This window comes from Daucus carota, chromosome 3, assembly GCF_001625215.2.
Source record: "Daucus carota subsp. sativus chromosome 3, DH1 v3.0, whole genome shotgun sequence".
In the NCBI taxonomy this organism is placed as follows: domain Eukaryota; kingdom Viridiplantae; phylum Streptophyta; class Magnoliopsida; order Apiales; family Apiaceae; genus Daucus; species Daucus carota.
In genome coordinates, this window is record NC_030383.2 from 22,447,655 (window position 1) to 22,453,982 (window position 6,328).

Genomic DNA, 6,328 nt, shown 5'->3' on the forward strand with positions numbered 1-6,328 from the left:
TCTCTCCGTCGAAGTTACAGTCGGGAGTTCAAGGTTAAAGGGTTAGAGTTTAGAGCTAAGTTGAAGGTTAAAGGGTCGTCAGAGCTCAAGTCGGAGTTCCAATCGGAGTTCAAGTGGGAGTTTAGAGCTAATTCGGAGGTTAAAGCTTGAATTGGGTAAGTTTTAAACCCTAATTTTAGAATTGGGGGTTTCAGTTTGAAACCCTAATTTTTAAATTTGTAATTAGTAGTGATTGTTCTTATTGTGCATGTTACAGAGCATGTCCTAATTTTTAAATTTCTCATGTTGCAGTTCAGATGTAATAATATGATGTTGATCATATTATTGTTTTTAGTAGTAATTTTATTGAGCATATTTTCATGTTTTCATGTTAATCTAAGTTTGAATTGGGTATTGTTAGTGTAGTGTAATGTCAAGGAGCATGTGCTAATTACTACTTTTGCCAACTTGGTGCGGGAAATCCGTATGCTATTCATATTGTTAGTGCAGTGAAGGTGTTTTATAAGAAGGAGCTGACGTTTTGGGTGTCGTTGATTGTGATTGTCACGACTCAAGTGTTGGGGGTTTGGATGGGAAGGGATTTTTAGGAGGTACTTGGTGGAGCTGGCTGCTATGTGGTGGCCGCAAAATCTTGTACAGATCTCGCTTTTCAGGTATTTTGCAAGTTACAAGTATCTCAATGTTTGTGTTAGGGGTCACCTGTTTTGTTATAAGGAAATGAATTTTAATAAACAAGTCACTTTTAAGTCATTTTTGAATTAATCCTGATTTTTCTGGATATCACAAGGGATCTTGTTCAAAACTTATATTAGCTTGCACATAAAGGCCAATTGACAAGAGAGCAAGTGTATAATTAACATAAAAACTACATAATTGCTCATTATCTTTTTCTGGGAGGTAAATTGCACTTCCAAGTTGATCTTACATTATCTTTTTGGTGAATCAGATTATACTTTTTTCAATACCCTATATCTTGTGGTTTTGCAAGTTTGTGGAGAATATCATGGAAGAAAATTGCTTTTGTGATGTTTTCTTTTAGTAAATTTTGCTCATTTTGATTTGAAAATATTATCTCTAGTGGTGATTTGTTATTGCTTTTGTTAGTAATTTATAATGTTTCATTGTTTGTGTATGCATACCTACATAATTGGCTATCTTTCTTGGGCAACTACCCTGTTATATAATCTAACTCACATTTACAAGGTCTTAGAGAACTATGGCAGCAGAGCAAGTCCGTTTTCCAAAATAAACATATGGATGTGCACACAAGGCTTATGAGAAAGTACAAGCAAGTTCCAGAATGATGGTTCGCTTGCATTCTCTTGACAAACATTGTAGCAACCATATTTGTATGTGAATATTACAAAGCCCAACTCCAGTTACCATGGTGGGGTGTCTTGCTAGCATGTGGCATTGCCATCCTTTTCACCCTACCTATTGGGATCATCACTGCCACGACTAATCAGGTATCACGCCATCACTCTATGTAACATTTTACTTATTGTGCCCTGAAAGTTGTTTATACATATTTAGATATACTTATAACGCATTTGCTGCGGTAGACTTGTAAACAGTGATGGGCCAAAATAGTTATTAACAAAATCAATACAATTTTTATAGTCTGGGATTATTTATTTGGCAGGTTTGCTTCCACTACAAAGCTAAAGAATGAAAAATTTTAAGAAAAAAAATTGCATCTAGAAGTGTTCTGTTAATGCTAGAAAGAAATATTCTCAGAAAAATATGCATATACAAGAGTTCAAAGCATGGATGAGAAATTTTGAAAAAATAAAATAATGACAAAGCAAGGGATTCAACCCTTGTCCTCAAGGACCAAAGCTTTACCACCATCTTAGTTGCAAATGATATATTTTAATGTTTGCAGTATATAGTAATTACATGTAATTGCTTCTTGCCTGACCGAGTGTGTACATTCTAAGTTTTTATGAGAGATCAGCTTTTATCTATGAACACTTGATATTCTTTAAGTTAATGATATAAAAATTGTTTTTACTCCTAAATCTTTTCGTCATCCACAGACTTCAGGCCTGAATGTGATCACAGAGTATATCATTGGTTACTTGTATCCAGGTTACCCTGTGGCTAATATGTGGCTAATTCATCACCACTGTTGATCCAACGGAGGTCTAAACCCTCATTGGAATCCGTACACACAAGGTGGAAACTCCTCTCTAAAATTGCCAGCCCCTACTCTGTTTCCTTTCTTCTGTATTTATAGGAGTTTGGTCATGCCTTTCGCGTGCTTCCCTGCTGGGCTTCTTGGCTTTGGGCCTTACTTCAGTCTTGGTTTTGTGGGCCTTGTCCTTCTGGGCCTTTGGCCCAACATTTGCCCCCCCTAAATAGTCTGGCAGATCTTCAGATGTGCGGGCGTAGTGCTTTTGTGCGTATATCTTTTTCCTTTTCTTGTTTTTTTATTTTTCGATTTGAATTTTAAAAGGTGGGTGTCCCTTCTTCTTATTTTACACGCTTTCTCATTGTTGAGACTTGTGCCTCTTGACTTGTCTTTTCACCTTGACATTTTCTCCTTTATTAAGGACAGGAGTTACTCTTCTTCTCCTTTTTAAACTGCTTTCCTTCCCGAACTCTCGAGACTCTAGGTATTTTCTTCTTTCTTCTCCCCTTTTCTCTTTTTTTTTTACGCATTTGTGTTCTTCCTGCGGTTTGCTTGCTTGTTTTTCTTTTCTTTTAATCTGCATCTGATGTCCTTATGTCTCGCCGAAAGTATGTTGTTGCGTTGTCCTCTTCCTCTGAAACTCATAGTGACAAGATAGATGGGTCTACGTTTTCTGGCAAATCGCCGTCTTTTACTGATGATTTGGAGTTGTTGGACAAGGTTGACTCGTTAGATTTGAGTGAGGGGAAGGATGTGGAGGAAGATGGTCCGACTGGTGGTCTTGAACTTAGTGCTATAGAGCTATTTTCTTCGAAAGCTTGTTTGAATTGGGAGAGTTGTGTTGTGGAGGGTTCTCCGGAGGCTCATCAGTTGCGCAAATGTGTGAATTTTGGGGAAACCTATACCTGTCATTTTCCCTCTTCTGATGACCGGATTTGGATATCGCCGGGCCCCGGTTGGCAAGCTGTGCCTTCCATTTTTTTCAGCTTTGGTTTGCGCGTCCCGATGCATCCGTTCCTTCCCCTTTTATTTGAGGCACTTGGATGTGGTTATGCTCAATTGTCGCCAAATAGCTTTGCCCAGGTGATGGGGTTTATTGCTCGCTGTCATGAGCATAAAGTCCTGCCTTCCTTGGAGCTTTTATTCGCCATATTTCGAGTTAAAAGTATCGGTGGTCAAGTATACCTTGATAAGAAGACTGGTCGCCAGCGTTTGGTAAAGGTTCCTTTGTCTAATTCCGGCTGGCAGGCTAAGTGGGCATATCTTGAGGGTGGCGAATTTGCAAAGATGAGACCTTGGACCGTGGTTCCCCGTTCCCGGATGATGACATTGAGTGAAATGCCTCACTCCCTCTCGTCTTCTTTCCTATCTAAGTTTCATGGACCGTCTGAACTGTATTCTATAAATCAATTTGCTAAAGCTTCCTTTTTATCCGAGCGTTGTTGTAAGATTCGGTGTTTTGTGTGTTGCCGTTTGTTTTCCTTTTATCGTTCTGTAGTTGCTCTTTAATTTGTATTTGGTTATGTATTTTCAGTGGCTGGAAAGCGTTTGTCTGCCCTGTTGCGACGTCATCCCAGTATGCCTAGTGATCATGTGATGGCTATGTTGGCCCAACGTGGGGCTTCTTCTTTGAATGTTCGTTCTTCTGGTGGTGCTACCGAGGCCGGAGCTGAAGAGACGTCTCGAGCTGTTGAGCCGATTTTGGATATTACTGGTGATGGCCTGAGTGGTGATAAGAGTGCGGCTGGAGTCGTTACTCGTGACAAGTCAAAGAAGCGACTTCGCAAGGATGGGGCTCCTCCTCGTTCTCACCAACACAAGAAGGCTAAGGGTGTGTCGACCTCTTCCTCTGGAGAACCTCTGAAAACTGCAATGGATCGTTCTGCTGATGTGGAGAGCCTGTTGGGAATAAGTTCTTCCTCAAAGAAAGAATTTTTGAAAGATTTCAAGGGTCATCTGGACCAGGTAACTCTCTGTTCTTTTTTCACATATTCTGTTCTTTGGTTGTTTTTTGTCAACTTGTTTATGTGACTATTGTTTTGATGTTGCAGCTTCTTCAAGGCTTTAATAGGGTTCTTACCCTGGTTGATCATGGGGAAGATAGTGTGGAGGTGAAGCAGCTTCGCAAGGAGGTAACGGATGCGAAAAAATTGGCTAAGGATGCCGCTGATCGGGCTGACGCCTTGGAGAAAGAAAAGACTGAGATGGGTAAGGCTGTTGCGTCTTTGAAGGAGAGAAATGGTGTCTTGGCTACGGACAAAAAAGCCCTCTCGGCCCTTGTTGTGTCTTATCAAAAGATTGAAGCTGATTTGAATGTCTCCCTCGGTAAAGCTCGCAAAGATCACGTGGATGAGGTTGGCCGACTTGAGACTGACTTGGAGGCTGTTCGTGAGGAGCTACGCTTGAGCCGTGAAGAGAACCTGAAGTCTTTCGAAGATGGTTACCAGACTTGTTGGGACCGTGCCAACAAGAGTGGTTATGCTATGAATGATCACTCTTTTATGATGTACTGCGAAGATCTCGCTCGTGAAAGAGATGGCGCGGCGTCCTCCAACCGTGCTGTGGAAAAAGGCCTCTGAAATGCTTTATTTACATTGCTACTTTTGCCTGGGGAATGCCCTATAGGCTTTATGTTGTTTTCCTTCATGTGGTTCTGCACTTTATCTTGGATTCGTAGACTGTTTGGCTGTTTTTGAGACTTGGTTTGTTTGGTATATTCTGCTGATCTTGTAATCACAGACCTATTTGAGGCCTGTTAACTTTGCTTTTATGTTGGTAATGCTAGTACGTGATTGATGCATATGTGTTTGTGTGTTTGTCTATCTCTCTGCTTTGAAAAGTATTTGCGTTTTTTGGGGGAATGTGTGTTTTTTTTTTTTTTTTAAGGAGAAGGGTTTCGCTTTTATGCAATTTCAAAAAAGAGATAGTATGAACTAATGCATGTGAATATTTTGTAACTAATTTTCGTGCAGTGATAGAAGACTTTATTCCCTTCTCTTTTATGGTTGAGATGAACCGAAAATTTTACAAACAAAGTGAAATTTATAGATTCTCGAGAATAAGTACAAAAGATGCATATCTATATAAATGCATGTAGTTTTACTGAAGAGATAAAAGATAGTTCCTAATTTAAAAACAATGTTCATATGAACTTAGGGAATGTAAAAATGCAGCATAATCTTATACTACTGATAATAACGCTTGAGGTGAATAGCATTCCAAGTGTTGAGGAGTGGAGAGCCGTCTGGATAGACGAGGCGATAGGTCCCTGGGCGGACTATTTGAGAGATTTTGTAAGGACCCTCCCATGGGCTGGATAGTTTGTTTTGTCTGGTTGGCATTGACACAGATGATTCTCTGAGGACCCAGTCGTTGACTTGGAAGTGCCTTGTTTTGACCTTGGAGTTGTAGTAGCTGGCTACTTTTTGCTGGTATTGAGTGTTTCTGAGCTGCGCTTGGTCCCTGACCTCTTCCATGAGATCATTGTTCAATTTTAGTCCTTCTTCAGATGTTTCGATGGAGAAATTTTCAATCCTTGGGGACCCCATGCTTATTTCTACTGGGAGGACCGCCTCTGTACCGTAGGCCATCACCAGTAATATCCAAAATCGGCTCAACAGCTCGAGACGTCTCTTTAGCCCCGGCCTTGGTAGCACCACCAGAAGAACGAACATTCAAAGAAGAAGCCCCACGCTGGGCCAACATAGCCATCACATGATCACTAGGCATACTGGGATGACGTCGCAACAGGGCAGACAAACGCTTTCCAGCCACTGAAAATACATAACCAAATACAAATTAAAGAGCAACTGTTGATCCAACGGAGGTCTAAACCCTCATTGGAATCCGTACACACAAGGTGGAAGCTCCTCTCTAAAATTGCCAGCCCCTACTCTGTTTCCTTTCTTCTGTATTTATAGGAGTTTGGTCATGCCTTTCGCGTGCTTCCCTGCTGGGCTTCTTGGCTTTGGGCCTTACTTCAGTCTTGGTTTTGTGGGCCTTGTCCTTCTGGGCCTTTGGCCCAACAACCACATTGATCTATACATAACGATATTATTATTCAGGTAGTTAGTTCTCTATTATCAGCATTGGTGCATTTAGGAACTGCATGGTGGCTAATGAGCACTGTGCCAATTATATGTGACAGGGCCTTGCTTTCCCCAGCCAGCCCATGGACGTGCCGAGGCGATCATG